Here is a 16,035-nt window from a genome sequence, read left to right as displayed (position 1 = left end):
ACAGGTATCCTTATGGTTTGCTACCTGTTACTCCTTCACCTTTATCTGGCAGCTGCAAAGGCCGGAAGGATGGATGGCTTGGTTTCAAGAGTGTTGGCCGCCATCCGTGGGGAATGGAAGGAAGCCTGTTATGGGGGGACGAGGGAGGGGGTGCTGGCGGGGGGCCCCCCCCGGCGTGGCCACGAGGCTTTGTCCTGCCACCATTTTCACAAGTGGGGAGTGCTTGAGTTGTCACCCATCTAAGTGGGAACTAGAAAAATGGGGCATCTGCTCTGACAGTGTCCACAACAACCACGAGAAGCCTGAAGGGAGTGACCCACAGGCCCTGCCAGTGGGAGGCCCCTGGCACTGACCGGATGGTGTCTGTGAAAGGAAGGGCCCATCCTACCCAGCACCCAAATCAAAGGGCAAACTCCGCACGCCGATCTTGCCAGCCTTTTTAGGTAGGTACGAGCGAGTTTATTCCCAGTATGGGAGCGGTCCTATTAGGTAACGCACAATCATCCCTAATGTCTGACTAGCACCCATGCGATCCCCACAAGGACCTGGGTCGTTCCCATTATGCAAATGAGTAAGAGACAGACTGGACCAGCACTTATTTCCCGGGCTCTTGAAACCGGAACAGGTGCTTATTGTTTGCTTGTGGCTCACAGTATAATAATAAAATATCAGAAAATAAATAAATGAATAAGAAGAAAAACCAGAGAAAGCAAAGAGGATGGGAAGAAGAAAGGGGGATGTGGACAGGAGGGAGTGGTGGTTACGTGGTGTGGACGTGACGTAGGTTGTCAATGTGTGTTATTCGCAGCCGTTAACCATAACCACCCAGTCCCACCCCAGGTGTGGAATCCGAGAACATACATTCTCAGAGCCCTAAAGCTCTTTGGCCGCGTTGGTTGCCAGCCCCCCTGGCACTCCATTTTTCTAGTTCCCACTTAGATGGGTGACAACTCAAGCACTCCCCACTTGTGAAAATGGTGGCAGGACAAAGCCTCGTGGCCATGCGGGGGGCCCCCCGCCAATGTCCCCTCCCTCGTCCCCCCCATAACAGGCTTCCTTCCATTCCCCACGGATGGCGGCCAACACTCTCGAAACCAAGCCATCCATTCTTGGCCTTTGCAGCTGCCAGATAAGGGTGAAGGAGTAACAGGTAACAAACCATAAGGATACCTGTGTACAGGTGTGGAAAAGAATGCGTCTTAAAGTCAAGGCAAAGCATTGGCACCAAATAAGAGTTCGGTCTTTTTGTTCTGTTCATCCTAAAAACAGAAAGATGGAAAGTGGCACCTGAGAGCTTACGGGCACCAAGGAAATAAATCGTTTTGGGGCAAAGCTACCTTTGGCAAAAACGTTGTGGCCGACTCAGAGATTCTGGAAAGGCAAGAGGGTGTTAATATTGCGGCGATGATGCTGAGCTAGGCACCGGGTTCACGGCAGCTCTTGTCAATCCATGCCTGTGGAAACTCTAGAAGGCGGACATGTGAGACAGGGCTGCGCCTGAAGGGACGGCCCTGCACTCATCCAAGGAGGGCCCGGCTCCCCCGTGGTAGCCGCCACCCCCAGCCGCCCCGGGTCATTGCCGTGTGTGCACCGAAGGCCGACGCGCCTCAGCCAGAGTTCAAAAGTGGCGTCGCTTCCACTACAAAGATAAAGTCCTTTTTATCTGGTAGCTAAGCAGGTTGCACTGCTGCATGGCGGGAACGAAAGGATGGAAATGGTAAAAACCTAAAATAAGAAAATATATAGACATTCTGTAACTTAAAAAAAAATAATGCAAATGATAAGTGCTAGTGAATTGGATCGCACTTAGGTGTATTCTTGGGGCATTCTGCTCCTGGTTTTATGGTCCCCATGTATTTCCCAAAGGGGTGATCCTATGTCCCCTCAGACACATGCAAAACAGCAATCGCTCCTATCCTCTATTTGGCAGGAGGCTTACGTACATTTCTGGGTCAGTAAAGAAAGGAGTGAAGAATCTTCCAGTCTGAGTCTTACAGACGAGGACACCGAAGCCCAGGGAAGTTGAATAATGAGCCGCATCTCAGTTGGTGCACGAGATCGGGATGACCTCAGACACCCCCGCGGGCGCTCCACCTGCTGCCTCGCCGCCGGGCAGCTCCCCAAAGAAGGACCCAGCCTAACGGCATTTCTCCCGAATGACCTGCTCCGTCGTTTAAATCCCCAGCAAAAGCAGGAGAGGTGAGAATGTACTATACCAGCAACAGTCAAAACATTTCTTCTGTAAGTGAGAAAAATGCTATCTCGAGGTGGGGGGGACTTCAAAGACATGATGACATCCGAGTTTCAAGCGACTTACTGCAAACAAGCGCCCTGCTAACTCACATTACTGAAAAGACCGGCCTGAATTAGGAGGTGTGTTCACGGAAACTTCCTGTATCGATTACAAAGGTTGAGCTGCAGTCAGCACTTTCCCCGTACGGTCGTGACTGCACCTGCACTGTCGTCCTCGTCAGCAGCTCATCATACCTGCCCCTGTCACCATACGTGCTATTCCCAGGCGTCAATACTCACTTTCGTAAAGTCGTAGTTTCACGGAAACCAGGTGCCCCCCACCCCGCCCTGCCCACCGCCGCTGCCGCAACACCAGGACGGAGATGCCACTGCGGAGCAGCCATCAGAAAGCACGGTCTGCGCGTCACCACGATCACCTTTTTCATCATTGCTGCACAGAAAGGGAGAGTTAGGAGAAGGGATGTATTCTTCGAGAAAGAGATGCTGGAGGGCATGAGAATAGAGACGTTCACGAGGCCGACCGTCTCGTCGTCCAAAGAAATGATGCAGCACAGAAAAACTGCAAGGAGCCTCTCTATTCCTATGCCCGGGGATGATCGGCGCGGGGTGGGGAGTGGGCACCATGGCTCGCGACAGGTCACATCCTTCCTGCCAGCTGAGTGCCATCCACTCTTCAGCTTAACACACTGAAGACACAGCCGGGCCTCGTGACCTGGGCATGAATTCATAGAGACGCCCTCCGCAATCAGGGTACTGCTCGCAGGCACTCGTGGGGCCCCGTGGAGGCCAGCTTGGCAATTGTTTTGTTTTTGTTTTGCAAAACTAAACATATTTTTACCATAGGATCCAGCAACTGTACTCCTTGGTATTTACCCAGAGGAGCTGAAAGCATCTGTCCAGCTACCTGAACCTACGCACAGATATTTATAGCAGCTTTAGTTGTAACTGCCCAAACTTGGAAGCAGCCAACAGGTCCCTTGGTAGGTAAATGGATAAACAGAGTGGGGTCTATCCAGACAATGGAATGTTACTCACTGCTAAAAAGAAGTGAGCTGCGGCACCACAGCGACACACAAAGAGGGATGTTAAGTGTACAGTATCAGCTGAAAGCAGCCAGGCCAAAAGGGCTGCACACGCTGTGAGTCCAACTAGACAATCTTCTGCAATAGGCAAACCTGTGAAGACATTAAAAAGATCAGCGGTTGCCAGGCATCAGAGGGGAAGGAGGGTGGGATGAAGAGGAGGGGTGCCGGGGATCTTCAGGGAGGGAAATCTGTATGACCCTGTAACGGTGGACACACGACATCAGACGTTTGTCCAAACCCACAGAATATACACCACCAAGAGAGACCACCATATAAACTGCAGGCTCTGGGTGATGATGACGTGTCCACATAGATTTGTCACTTGTCATTAATGCCCCACGTTGTTGTTGGGGGGTGGGGAATGGTGCTGATGGTGGCAGAGGCTGGGCATCAATGGGGCAAGGAGCTATACAGGGAATCTCTGTTCCTTCCGCTCGATTTTGCTGTGGACCTGAAACTGCTCTAAAAAAAAATTAAGTCTTGGGGCGCCCTGGTGGCTCAGCAGTTGAGCGTCTGCCTTCAGCTCAGGGAGTGATCCTGGAGTCCTGGGATCGAGTCCCACATCGGGCTCTTACATGGAGCCTGCTTCTCCCTCTGCCTGTGTCTCTGCCACCCTCCGTGTCTCTCATGAATACATAAAATCTTTTTTTGAAAAAAAAAAAAAGTTAAGTCTCAAAAAACAAAGTCTATTGATGGATTCAGGAGACTCAGGGATAAGCAGTTGATCTCAGAGAATGTGGTGTTTGGAGGGAGAAAGCAAGAGGGGGCAGAAAGAGCGGGAGCCCGGGTCCTCCTCCTACCTCCTCCTACTTGTTTCTCGTAGGCAGACGCCCAGGATGCAGGAGATAAGCACCTGGGCCTGGGCCTGCCTCTAGGCCCCGGGAGGCTGCCTGGCCAGCGGGCCCGGCCTGGAGCCCAGCTCCACCCACCAGGTGCCTTCTATCAGGTTCCTCATCTGAGGGGAACAGCTGGCCAAGGAGATAGGCCAAAAGGCACCTACCCAGCCCTGTCCCCGTAGCTCAGAAATACACGTGCTCGAACAGGGTTGATGAAACTATGTTTGAAAAGGCAGCGAGGTTCTCTAAGTGGTTCTGGTTCACTCTAGTCGACTGGTTCCTAGCTCTTGGTTTCCAAGTAATTGCTGTTTGTGCTTCCTCCCCACGTCCGGCTTCTCGTGGGCAGGCTCAGAATTGGGAGCACCCAGCAAACCTAAGGCGTGGAAGTTTGACGCAGTAGAGTAGGGAGGATGGTGTGGGAACGCAAGCCAGGCCCGCGGGCGTCTGGAGGTAGAGCAGGTGAGGCCGGGGCTCTCACACTGGCTGCCGGCAGGGCCCCCTGACGCCCAGGCCCCACCCACGCCCACTGGACAAAAGCTGCAGGCCGCGTGGCACCAGGCACCTGCACCGGGCCGCGTGGCACCAGGCCTTCGTTCCCCGGGGGACGGCCCTGCCCAGGCAGTCCAGGGACCACTGCCCAAAGCCGCAGACCAGAGAACGTTCTGGCCCAGCCCTTCCTCTGGGGGAAAGGCCCTTCCATCGGACATTAGAAACCAAGTTATTTTGTAGCTTGAGAAAAAAAAAAGCAGAAGTGCCATCACCGAGAATCCTTGTTATCCTCTCGTGGCAACTGTGAAAGCGTCTCACCAGAAAGAGTGACGGAAGGACGGATGCCCGAGAGCTTTTCACCTCTTCTGCTTCTACGATCCAGCAGCAACGACGGCCACGGGCTTTGCCACGGGAGAGACACTGGCGACAGTCAGCTGAGCGGAGTTTGGGAGAAGCAGGGGTGCAGCGCGGCCTCCCAGGGGAGCTGAGTGCAGCTCGGGCCGCCCAGGGTGGCATCGCCCCTCCCCGGAGCTCCGGTCTGGGGGCGGCCGGGGCAGCAGCACCTGTGTGCACACAGAGCACCCAGGCTCAGAGAGTCCCGTCGGCCGAGGAACAGCAAGGACAGCAGCTCCCGTGACTATGACAGAAACGCCAGGGAGCTGGCTTCTCTGCCGCAGGGGCAGCTGTTCTCCAGAGCCCAGCACACTGCACCCACCGCTCCTTCCGGGAAGACGTTGCCGAGTGAGTCGTGGCAGCATTCATATAAGCTGTTCAGGGATCAGGGGTTTTCTCTTTCTTTCTTAAGGAAAAATAAAATAAAATAAAAATGAGGACATGCAGAGAAGCCTGGGACTTCCATCAGATGTGTCTTCCCTGATGGTCTACACCTGCAGAGATCCTTCCCAGCTGCCAGGCTGGGCTCCAAGGAGGCAGGGGTGATCACGGCCAGTGGCAGGGTGGGTGTGCATCTGGTTAGACAGTGACTGTTCCTCTCCAACGGTGGGTACCGGGTCTGGAGGGAAGGGGATGGCCAGTGTTCGTCATGTAAAGGTTGTGGGGACCGGGTCTGGCCTGGAGCCAGGACCCCAGCTGGTGCCGCAGCCAGGACCCCAGCTGGTGCCGCAGCAAGGCCTGATGCCATTTGCTGCATTCCTCCAAGGATTTCCAGCCCCGACCCCCGACCCTGACCCTGCTCAGCATGGCCACAGATGGAGCCTATGGCAGCCCCCCCAGTCCCCGACACGTGGGGAGAGAGAGTGGACATTCTCCTCCATCCTTAGTGAGGAGACTGACCTGCTCCCCTATAGCTGGAGGAGTTTCCTCTGCAGAGAACTGAGAAACAAAACAAAATTATTTCAGTAAAAATATGGTATTTTCACCCCATTGACCCGTTACTATTTGAACTAGCAGATATCTCAGTGCCCAATACAACAGCGTGACACCTCTGAACCCAGCGTCCTCAACCCAGTGGCCGTGGGCCCCTCGGAAGTCTGTGCGTAGAATCTGGGAGCAGGGAGATCCGTGGGCACAGACAAGGGAACACGAGTCCTTACCTTCATCTACCTCTGCTGGGAATCTAGGACGGGGCTCGGCCGCGAATGTGGGTGACAAACCATGGCAGGATGAGCAGTTCTCACAGCCTGGTCCCCTGAGAAATCTCAGATGTGTTCACAATGCAGAAAGTCAGTTGCAGAGAGACAGACACACATGCCGTGGATTTTGTGCATATTTAAAACAGGCTGAGAAGGAGTCCAAAGGCTTCACGCTGCCAAAGGTGTCTGTCCAGATAGGTGACAATTCAAGAGACGAGAAGACCAGACCACAGCTCAGTGACACATCAAACTCAACAGCACACTACTACGGTAGATCTTGCAGGGACCAGGGAACAAAGGGAAGATGGGAGGGTTGTGTCGTCATGAAGCCCCCGACACAGGGCAGCCACGTGGCACCTCGGTCACATGGCTGGTGAGCAGGAGAGGGACACTTTGTCTCTTTTGCCAACATCCTCTCACCAGACATCTGGCCCTTGGCAGGTGGAGGTGAGGTGGGGGGCCCTTCTGTGTCCACCTGGGCCTTCTGGCCACTCCAAGGAAGCTGACCCTCCCTCCGAGCCCCATCATGAGGGCCGTCCTCCCAGCTGCTCCTGCTCCGTCCCCCAGCACCATCCTAGGAGAATGTGGGTCCCCGGGGAGCACCTCGGTGGCCTGCTTCATGGACACGGCTGCTGAGTGGCCCCGTTGGAACCCCAGTGCGCCAGCAGCCTCCTGCCCAAGGGAAGAAGACGCCAGCCGCTCACGGATTGGGCCCCCAGTGGGGGAGGAGGGAGATGAGGCCACAAGGGTAGGGACAAGGGAGAGCACACAGCATGCACGAAAGGCCGGAGCCAGGCCTGGAAGGGGGGCGCTGGGGGATGCGGGGTCCAAGGCCACCAGAGTTCATCCCACGCACTTTGCTATTTCCCCGCGCTCCTCTTGGTGCCGACAACACTGACACCGCTCGTCTGCACGTGAGGAAGGGCTCTGGCTTTCTCCATCCTCGGAGCGATTCTCTTCCTGTGAGTTCCTGGACAACGTCCAGGGGGACTCGGCTCAAATCTCCAAACCATGGGCTGCTCAGCCTCAGTTTCCATATCAGCAGGGCCACAGGCCCTCTGACGGCAAGGCCATCGGGTGTGTGAACCCAGAAGGCGCAGCTGCCCCAGCCCTTACCTGCACCTGCGCCCAGCAGCTCCTAGAGCTCACCAGAGCCACCCTGCCCACTCTGTTGCCCCCCACCTCCACTCCCCTGTGCTCCCCTGGGCACCCAGCATCACCCAGCATAGGGTGCAGGCACCGGGCTCATCTGTGTACCCGGTCCTCCACCCAAGCACAGGCCCTATGAGACAGCAGAGCTGTGGGCTCCCATGCTCCTGCCAAGTCCCCGCTCTGGGCCCTGCGGCTGGGGTCCCTTGCAGCACCGGCTGGCTGGCTGGCAGACTCGGGTGCCCCGTGCACAGGGGACATCTGTCGACCCTTGACTCCTGTGTCTCCAAGGTCCTGCCCTCAGCACCACACTTGGCACCAGCAGAGAGATGTGGCCGTGGGCCATGGCACATGCCCTTCATCCAGGGGCCAGGCCCTGCAGAAGGTCCCGTAAGGCAGGACCCAGAGAGGAGGCTGACCCCAGCCTCCGGGGCCGGCTCTTCTGGAAGGAGGGATGCTGCGGGCTGCGGGCACAGAACGGCCTGGATCTTTGCACTTGCTCGGCCCAGTGTGAGTGTCCTGTGGCTGGCAGGTCACACAGAGCAGACCTGCTTTACGCAACCAGTTTTGTGGTGGGCTCTCCTGCCCGGTATCTGGGACATCTGCCGGAAATCAGGCACCGTCTGTGGGATTCCACAGCCACCTCAGCTGGCGTCCTGCTGCCGTTGACTGAAGCCACAGTGGCTGCACCTCGGGGAAGGGCTGAAAGCGGCCCTGTGGCTGCGCCATCAATCAACCCTGGTGTTTCCATCCGAGGTGAATCTCATGCAAAAATAAAATCAAAATCCCCTCGGTTCCAAAATATCCTCAGAGGGCGGCGACCAGGAGCTGGGCGTATGGTGGGCGAGGCCGGGCCTGCAGCATCTGGGGTTCCTAATTATAGGGTCTCGGTCACCCGTGCCACATGTGAGCTGAGATGGGCCCGTCTGCCCGGCTTTCCAACTGTCGTCCTGGCCACCAGCTTCCTCACAGCAGCGGGACAGAAATACAGACTTCCCTGCACCCCAACGAGTTTCCCCGCACCTGCGGGACCGGTTTTCACCTTCCGGTGAGCGGGTGGGTGCCCTGCTCCCATTCTCAGATGAAGCCTGTGAGCCCTGAAAGAATGGCAACTTTTCAAAGTGATCCGTGGGCACAAAACACATGGTCACAGTGTCAAGACAGTCACTGACAATGTCCTGGAAGAGCATTTCCTTCCAGGCCCTTCCACTCAAAGGGCTCCCTAGGCCTCTCCTGTCCAGGTCTCATGCACCGGGTGTGAGGACACAGCCGTGGGGCCCTTGGGGCGCTGCAGAAGGACCACTGAGCAGGGCAGGACCTCAGGGGCCTCCTGAAGAGGAGCAAAGAAGCCAAGCGCACCCCGGGGCCATGGGCCGGGGACACAGGAGGGAGGAAGGGCCCTTGGTGCAGGCTGGGTTCCCAGGCAGAGGCCCAGAGGGGCTGGCAGCCCACGTGGGGCAGCAGGCCGGCCCCTGGTGGAGATCGGGGATGAAGCAAGGAACACATGAGATTGTCGGGGAGGATGTTCAGGGACCATGAGCGACCATTCCCCCAACAGGAAAGTTCTAAGTAGCTATGACTGGTGACGACAAGGGGGGACGTGCCTGGGGACCCTGGGTTGGAGACGATGGGGGCGATAATGGTAGGGAGCACCACCCACCACCAGGGACAAGCTCTCCAAGGGCGTTGGATGTGACCCAACGGGCAGACTATGCTCACCTGCACATTTGAGAAAACAAGGAGGGGCTACTCACAGAAAGAAGTCCTCCGTAAGAGGCAGCAGAAAGTGAGAAATGGCCATCAGGAAGCCAGAAGCAGTAGTGGTTCCTGCTGGGTAGAGAGAGAAAGGGATCCAGGTTGAGAAAGAAACAAGAGTGGAGGTGATATCCCCCAAACCCATGAGGAGAGAGGGAGGGGTCCGGGCAATGCCCCAGCCCTGCAGCAGAGACCCCACGAGGCAGGAGTCATGGTGAGTGGGTCCGGCCTGAACACCAGCTCCTCCGCGGGCAGATGCACAGCCCATCCCAGAGGCCACCGGGGCCCCCTCCCTGGCCCAATGTCATCCCCATGGCCACAGGGCCAGCGCCTGGCACCTGAACTCTCCCTGGAAGCACGCAGGACCGGCTCCCTTTAGGAGCCGGAAAGGGATCGCCAGCAGCACACCCCGAGACACTTGAACTTTAGGGGAAATGCGCCAACACACAGACAAACAAACAAGAAAACACCCAAGAACAGAATTACCAGGTTAACATTGTCCTCATCGATACCCTTGGAGGCACAAGGGGAAAAGTCACACATAGAATGGTCAGGTGGCTGCATCACTGAGGGTGAAGAACCTGTGTTCCACCCAGCTGGGCCACCCCCTGGGGCACGGCCCATCCTGGGTAGGTATCCCCCACCAGCCATCAGCTGAGCCCCCTGCAGGGGCACCTCAGTCAGCCTGCAGGACATCACAGCGTTCCCATTATTTATCGCCCCCTCCAGCCTTTACCCCATTCCCCCAAATCCCACTAACAGAATAACACTCTAAACACTAGTCCTGCTGTGCTCACTACCTTTTCCCCATTTTCTTTAACTCCTCCCACCTGCCCCCTCATCAGGATGACATTGACCTCGAAGTCAGCAGAGCGTTAACGCAGGGACTCATCCCTTCCATGCTGACTGGCCCCCATCCTTGCCTCCTGGTCCTGGCTTCCAGACCCCAACCCTTGCACCCTCCAACACGGAGTGCCCTCCTGGGCTATGGGACCAGAGCTCATTTTGGGGCCAGCTTCAGAGGGCTGACCTGCCCCAGCAGGCTTGGCCTGCACCTGTCTCCCCTCCCGGTGTCATCCTCACAGTCATGGCTGCCAAATCTAACCTCAAGTCCAATCTCTAAACCTCAAACTCCAGCTCTCTAGTTGGATGTCTAATGGGCAACATAAACATGCCCAACCGTGAACCCCATCATACTCGCTCCCCACTCTTCCTACTCTGCATGGCATCCAGTTGCTCAGGATGAAAATACTGGGCCTTCTCTCCTCCTTCACATGCCAACACCACTGTTCAGGCCACTGCCACCTCATGCCTGTGTTATCACAGCAGACAGAGGGTTCTTCTTCACTCACTCAGCCAAAAAGGAGCCCAAGGGAGGCTCTCAACAAGCAAACCAGATTGAGTCACCTCCTGGTGCATACTCTGTAGGGCTTCCCCGTGGCCTCAGAGTCTGAGGTCCTCACCACGGCCTGGAGACCCAACATGGCACTGGCAGTCCTGCCAGCACTCCACCTCACGTCCTGCCTTCCCACATGGAATGCCCTCCACGCTGCCTCTGGCACCCATTTTTGTCAAGGAGATAAGAAAAATAATTAAAAGTCAGTATTGGAAAACAATAGAAAACCAGAGGAAAAATTAAGGCAGTCAAATACAGTCACTGTTTGAAGACAACATGAAGGCTAAATAATTGTCTACCTGGAAAATCCAAGATGATCCCTGACCAATTATCAAACCCTATGAGTTCAGTAAGTTCACCGGGTGAAAGATCCACAAATAAAAATCAAGTTTTTCTCTATACAGCAATAGACAATTAGAAACTGTAATGGGAACAGTAGGAACAAAAACATATAATACCAACAACTGTGCAAAACATACAAAGCAAACAAAGAAACAAAAACACATGCCGTAAAACTTAAAGGCAAAAAGAAACCCAGAATTATTGGAGACTCACAACATGTATCTTAATGAAGAACCAATATTCTAAAGATACCAATTCTGAATCTGTAAATTCAGGGGAAGACTAATCAAAATTCAAAAGGATTTCCTCCCAATATATATTTTAAAGATTTTAGTTATTTATTCATGAAAGACACACACGGAGAGAGGCAGAGACACAGGCAGATGAAGAGGGAGAGGCAGGCTCCTCCAGGGATCCCAATGCAGGACTCGATCCCACGACTCCAGGATCACACCCTGAGCCAAAGGCACTCAAATGCTAAGCCACCCAGGCACCCCTCCTCCCAATATTTTATTATGAAAACATTCAGTCAAAGAAAAGTTGAAAAAAACTTTGAGTGAAGGCCCACCACCTAGACACTAGTACTAACATTTTACAACATCTGCTTTATCACAAGCTACTCCTCTATCCATTCCTCTGTGCACACATTGACCCATCTTTTTAAATGCGTATCAAAGTTGCAGGCATTATTACATCTCACCTCAAATACTCCCATACTCCTCATTAACTAGGGCTGATACATTTTTATAGATTTATTTGTAAAGAATATTTATATTACAATTAAATGCACAAATCTTAAGTGAACATTTCCTGTGGGACACCTGTGTGTAACACAAACTGGTATCAAGTATGAAACATTAACATCACCCCAGGAATTTCTCCCCCCGCACCTGCCAGCCAACCCCCTCCACTTCTGAAGCAAACTCCTGGCGATTTCCACCGTGGATCAATTTTGCCTCTTCTAGAAATTTATATAAGCGGAATCCCACAGTGTGCGCTCTTTTGTGTCTAATTTCTTTCACTCGGCATAATTGCTTTGGGATCCAGCCAAGTGGCTGTATGTATTTGCAGTTCAATCCTTCTTTATTTCTGCCTAACGTTACACTGTGTAAAAGGACCACAGTATGGCTATCCATTCAATGACTGATAAAAACCCTAGACAAATCTCAACCAGTTTTTTAAGTGGGATTTGGCAAGCTAATTCTAAAATACACATGGGAGGGAATAAGTACAACACTGGCTAAGCAGAAATCTCGGTGGTGGGGGATTCACCCTACTAGGTATGAAAGTACATTCCACAGCTATCAGGATGAGAAGACCTGATTTGGACACCTAAAGGACAAGTAAATCAACAGAATAGGATTTAGAAGTCAAGAAACAGACTGATATATATGAGAGAAGTGTGTTTCAATGAAAGTGGGCATTCTATTACCCATGGATTAAATACAAATCTGGAAAAAAAAGAAAATATAAAGAGCACACAGAAGAGACCTTCCTAAGGAAAGTGTAAAAAAACCCCAAGGCCATAAACAGAAAAATGAAATAATTAAATCACAGAAAATTTAAAACCATATGCACTATGAAAAACATATAAATCAAAAAGATAAGATGTAGATTGGGCATAATAAGAATGATGTCCTTAGATAATTTTTTAAATGCTTGCAAATTAATGAGTAAGAAAACTTCTAGAAAGCTCAGCAAATGAAGTAGATGGTACCAACGGAAAGGAGGAATATAAACATGGAAGAAATACAGCCTTTCCTTGAGTGTTTACTCTCACTCATAAATAAAGAACTACAAATAAAAGACCATCGGTTGACAGAGCCTTTAAAAAATTGAAAATAAACGATCTTGGCAAGAGGTCGAGGCACTCGTACATTTTGTTTGCAGGAAAATAAATCTGTAAATCCACCATTAATAACGGGCAGATCCTTTGACCTACAGTTCTATTTCTGGTTTCTGGTCTTGTAGAGCCACAAAAACGTGGGAGCGCAGACATGGATCGGAGTACTCCCAAGCTGCAAAGAACTAAAATGCTTGCTCACGGAGAGGAGAAAGGCGAAATGAAGGATGATATGTCGTGCTACAGAAGCATATTGTTCAGCTCCTCAAACCAATGGAGGGGAGTCTGCAGACTAGCACAGAGAGCAAGCTGCGAGCTATATTTTTAAAAACAGAGTCACGAAATATCACGTGCCGTGTGATCCAGTACGTGCACAGATGATCCGTGTATTTGCCATGTGCAGAACTGTGTGAAAACATCTTGAAGGCTAAGGCTGTGTTGCGGGGAGTCGTTGTCAAGAACTAGATCTCCACTCTTTCCTTCTGTGTTGCTTGGCTCTTTTCAACGAGACTGTACTACTTGTCTGATCAGATGCGTACACGCGTGTGTGCTTGAGTGTGTGTTTAAAGGGCAAAATAGGTGGAGGAAGGCTGATAGCTGCGCAGTGATTCTTACTAATTACAAATTATCTGCAACATTTGCAACTGAAATCTTAGCTCCTTTAATTGCTCACATACTGGACATACAGGATGAGAAAGGAGTGGGATTAGCTTCACCATTGTCATCCTCACCCGGCTTGTAGTCATGGACCGCCTCCAACACCCCCCCCCTCCGCCCCCAAACCACAACAGGTAGAGTGGGTATGTCATGTCAGACTCCACCACGCCCTATAAAGGGGATATCGTTATCCCCACCGGATAGATGAGAAATTTGTGGTTCAAGGGTGTGGCACCACCGCCCTCAAGGCTACAGAGCTGGGACTGTCGCCAGGGTTGTCAGGATGGAAAGTCTCTCTGGGTTTTCCCTGGCCCCCATCTCGGCCTTTGGGAAACAGCGCGGGAGGGACTCCTGCAAAGGCTCTGGCCGCCCAGTAGGGTGCGCTAGAGATGCTCTCACACCCCTGGCTGGTACAGTCCGTGCCCAATGGGAGCCAGGATTCCCCTTGGCATCCCAATGTCGCGTTGACCCTGGTGCCCCACCTGGACACGACCGCCACCGTCACGTCCTCGTGCATACACGCACACACACACACACGCGCGCCAATTGCACATGCACGTGCATTATTACTAGAATCTCCACTTCTCTGGGCACCAATGATATTGGCTGAAATTGGCTCTGGGCAAAATTCTGAAGAATAATAATGCAATCTTGTGATTTCTTATCACTTATATTCATAAAGTGGATGATGCTATTTGATGTCCAACATGCTGGCAGGTGTTGCAGGTATTTGAGGATCCCCCAGTTGAACTGGACTGGCCATTCTCCCAGAACACCCACCCCCACCATTTTTTTTTGGGGGGGGGTCTTGCCAGTGTACTACCCTAGATGGTTCTCAAAAATTCACAGTGTGTTCTGAGCTGGATGCCTCTCATCTCTGCCCACTGCTCTTTATTTATTTATTTATTTAGTATTTTATATATTTATTCATGAGAGACACACAGAGAGAGAGGCATAGACACAGGCAGAGGGAGAATCAGGCTCCCTGCAGGGAGCCTGATGTGGGACTTGATCCCAGGACCCCAGGATCACGACCTGAGCTGAAGACAGACGTTCAACCACGGAGCCACCCAGATGCCCATCTGCCCGCTGCTCTTCCTGCCACCCACTCTCCTCTCCTAGCCCCCTTCCCACTCTGCCTTGGGGAGTCCACAGAACTGACCAAGTGTCCATGTCCCAGCCCAGGGAACTTAGCTTTCCTTCAAGTGATTAGGGGGCTTGCACCTTCGTCCCTCCCCCAACTTCTTGCTCTTTCTACCTATCCCTGAGCCACCCCCCATCACTCTTAGGAAGAATTATTTTCATGCTTATGTGGAAGACAGATAACGGTTTTGAGTGGTTCCTGTCTTGTTCCTATCTCTTACCTTCAATTGACAAACCCAGGAAATTCTGGTACCAATGGGCACCAACAAAATCCAGAAGGAAATATTTGGGGGCAAGTGAGGCTTTTGGTCCTGGGATACCATCCATTCTCTCTTGCTATATATCTGTAATCGCTGCTCTAGTGTCTGTAGAGTTAAAATACGAGTGCAGAAAACATAATGTCATCAAACTCCTCCCATGCAGTGGCTCCCAGTGTCTCATGCCTTAAATGCAGAAACATATACCCACCCATCCCTGAAACTGTTGTTAGTAATCTTTCTTAGACATTTCATTTGGGGAGGGGGGGGAATTCTAGAATCTATTTTATTCGTAGCTGTCCTTTTTTAGTAGAGAATATATCTCAACTGGACCCATGAGCTCCTTCCTGAGTTTACTTATATTGTTTGTCTATCAGCTCAGGCTCTCAGAGAACTTCCTTGGGTTCCTATCAATATGGGGTGGGTGCCAAAGCATCATCCAAGAGGAAGAAGTAGAGAAAACACTATTGCCAGAATTTCTTTTAGGGACGTGTAACCCATGCAGCTGTATTGTCCCTCCTTAATGGATAAGACCACGACTTTCGCCTACGTGTGGCTTTCTCTAAACATCTACACAGACACGCTGGTCTAGTCTGGCCATCTGACGGTCCTTCCCAAATGGGTTACATGTCCCTACAGATTCTGGGACTGGCAACACCTTTTCCTGGGCAGTGATTCACACACTCGGACTGAGCAAATGACTTCCTTTCTCTGCTTTTTCGTGGTGGATCCACAGGCACATGATGTCTGTCTGAATGTGTAGAAAACAATTATCTCATCCGCTCATTGCCCTGGCGGCCCCAACCTGCCCTTACAGGTCCAAAGTCCAGCTGTGTTTCTTCAGTTACAACATGATTTAGAGGTCAATCTATTTTAATTTGCCTGAGGGTAGAAGACAATGAGAACCAACCATTTAATTTTTGTTTAACTTGTGAAGAGGCGTTCATTTTTATAAAACCATATTGGGAATATAGAAGTAGAAGCAAAGAAGAGAAGCAGTGCTATGGTCTATCATTTGGATTTGATCTTGGGCACATGCTTCCTTATTTCATGTACCATCTTAAACCACTATCAATCTCTTACATTTCCTGTCTCATTTACTTTCTTCACTTGAAAAAAAAAAATGTTTCTCCAAGTTCATTTTTCTTTGAGGATTTCCTATTTCTTAACATTCTTTTTGATACAGAATCAAATTGCTTATCAACATACCAGATCATTTTCTGACTTATTGTATGAAC

This window comes from Canis lupus, chromosome 1 (assembly GCF_011100685.1).
Source record: "Canis lupus familiaris isolate Mischka breed German Shepherd chromosome 1, alternate assembly UU_Cfam_GSD_1.0, whole genome shotgun sequence".
Lineage (NCBI taxonomy): Eukaryota > Metazoa > Chordata > Mammalia > Carnivora > Canidae > Canis > Canis lupus.
Note: the sequence above shows the minus strand (reverse complement) of the source record.